This window comes from Rhea americana, unplaced genomic scaffold, assembly GCF_003343005.1.
Source record: "Rhea americana isolate MKP2758 unplaced genomic scaffold, rheAme1 scaffold_69, whole genome shotgun sequence".
Taxonomy (NCBI): domain Eukaryota; kingdom Metazoa; phylum Chordata; class Aves; order Rheiformes; family Rheidae; genus Rhea; species Rhea americana.
This window is the reverse complement of record NW_028186856.1, coordinates 1,418,136-1,420,732: the sequence shown is the minus strand read 5'-3', so window position 1 is coordinate 1,420,732 and position 2,597 is coordinate 1,418,136. Positions and strand designations below refer to the sequence as shown.

The following is a 2,597-nucleotide window of genomic DNA, read 5'->3' as shown; positions in this document are numbered from 1 at the left end:
AAAAAAAAAAAGGAAGAAGAAGAAAGAATAGAAATGGATATGCATAATCTTGTCTTTGCAGAATGGTTTTGGTGCAGAACCAGGCTGTGGAGTGCCAGCAGACCTGGAACAGCTTGACCCAACCCACAGCAGGGGCACTTAGGGTTGTACAGAGGTTTCAATCAGAAACAGCCAAAATGATCCCTGCTTAGACAAAGACATGCATGCAAAACAGTGGGTGAGAAGGGAATGTTTTCTTCAAAATCATAGTTCTGAGGCTTAGTCCGGGCAGGACTCTAAGGGAATTGCATTCAGGCTCTGGGCAAACCTGCCCCTGGGCCGGGACCTCCCTCCCAGGTCCTTGCTGCAGAATTTAGTTGCTTCCCTGAGCAACCCCTAGCTCCTCCTGCTGCCTCACCACACAGACCTCACTGTTTGCCTGACATAGCTAGCAGGGGTAGGACTAGAATATCAGTTTCACTGAGCAGCCCTGCATGCTCTGAGCAGCTGTGATGGGGGCCTCAGAAACAGTGTTGTGAAGCCCTGAGAACAAAGAAAAAYGAAAAGTTTTAAGCCTCTTTCACCTCAGTAACCTGGAAATACTGCTTTTTTGCTGTCTCAAGTTATGAGTGCCATCTCGATCATACTTGTTACAAGCAAGGCCAGCCATCATTTGACATGACTAGTCTTGTCTTTTCTGGTACACACACAAATACAGACAGCTGGCAAAATACCTCAGATATACTAAGGAGTTTTTCCACAATGATCTCTGGGTACACATCCCAGCTTTTGGGGCTTGTGTAGTCTGCTTTCTCCATTGTAATGGAAATGCTAGGCCTTTTGGTTCACTGCAGAAACCACAAGCAGCTGCTGGCTCATCATTCAGGCTCTCCATGGGCACCTCCTGCTAAAACTCTCCAAGGTGGGTACGTACGGCTGCTGAGACCTGATCAGGGAGTGCAAGCAAGCACCAACCAACTGAAAGGAAACATGACCTAGGTCTTGGTTACCAATCCAAAACCACCGTGAAACATATCTTCAGCGTGCAAAGGAATCCATTTGCATCTCAGGAGAAAGAAAAAAAAGAGCTTTTTATTCTGATTGTGTGAAGTCCCATCGAATGTGCAGGATACAGAAGGAAATGCTTCACGAGGAGATCATTTTTTAAAAGCTGATCACGAAAAACGGTCAAACGCGCATGCATTAGCTCATATACACACACTCTCTATTTTTTATTTATATATATATTTTTGTGTGTGTGTGTGTGTGTGTATATATATATATATATATATATATATATATTTGTGTGTGTGTGTGTATATGTATGTATGTCCTAGATACTGCTTAATCTTAAATGTTACTAACAAGCCTTTCACTTGCAAAGCTGTATGGTCTGTATAACTCACTGAAGATTTCTCCAACAGTCCATAGCAAATTTATCCCATGATATATTTGAAGTAGACAACGGCCACAAAATTGTTGGGGGGGGGGGGAAGGAGTAGATTTCCTAACTGTGAGCGTTCACACAAAACTTGCAGTATTATCAAAGAATAATAAAAGTATTAATCTTGTGACTTTGCAATTAGAATGTGATMTCATTAAAAATATGTTATCTGATGTACTGGTTATGTTTCAATACAAGAGAGAGAAATATTATTCTTAATACTTGCACAACATTTTCATGCTTACAAAGCTTTCAAAACAATAATTAAATCTCATAGTATGTTTCATGCCCCATGAATTATAGCTTTGAATTTCTAGCTTACATCCTTAGCAAAACTTTTCACTCTCAACTGCCTTTTTTCCCCCACAAAACGATCACAGACATACACATATTCTCACACACGCACTTCCAACTGTGAGAAAAAGTCCTTCAATTTGATTCATGCTTTCATTCATCAGTATTGTCAGGTTCACCTGTTTTTACCTGCAAATGCCATGATAACATTAAGTAATCTGCTCCTTAGCTAGGGAAAACAGGAAGGATCTGCCGTTTTTATTCCTAATTGTCCTTATTGTCCTTGCCTGAATTTCATGCATTCCTTTTTCCTTTTTTTTTTTTTTTTTTTTTTTTTTTTGATAGTTCAAGAGACAGGCATTAAATACAACCAGTTTTTTTTTTCATTATGCAGCTTCTCAAATTTGTATGTTGGAAAACAACTTCAGGACCACTAAAAGATAAAACATTATTATTCTTTTGTGCACTTCTTACAGATTAGACAAGACAAATCTCATTAATAAGCATTAGCATAAAGTATTTTTAAACAGTCTGATGTCTTGACTAGGAACTTACTTTCTGAATATTTAAGTAGTTTTTTTTGAGGACTCAGAGACTAACAACAAAAAAGCAGTCATCTTTCTATGTTAATTCACTATTGTTAGTCATGCTGCAAAGTCATTCAAATGTAACTAAACATTTATGGTATAAGTTTATACAGATTCCCATTTCCACAAAAAAAAAAAAAAAAAAAAAAACTCTTCCTTCCTTCCTAATCCTAGGATTAAAGGACAGCCCATTGAAATTAGTTTTGTTTCTTATCCCCTCTCCAAAGCTTATTTTTAATGCCAGTTTCCACACAGCACTGACTTGGTTAAGAAAAAAAAATAACAAAAAAAAA

General features: G+C 38.2%; 1 protein-coding gene across 3 annotated transcripts in view; it reads right to left on the bottom strand.

Moving 5' to 3' along the window:
- The window catches only part of VEZT (vezatin, adherens junctions transmembrane protein), a 53,779-nt gene that overhangs the window by 50,201 nt on the left and 981 nt on the right, over positions 1-2,597 (bottom strand). The window lies entirely within an intron of this gene.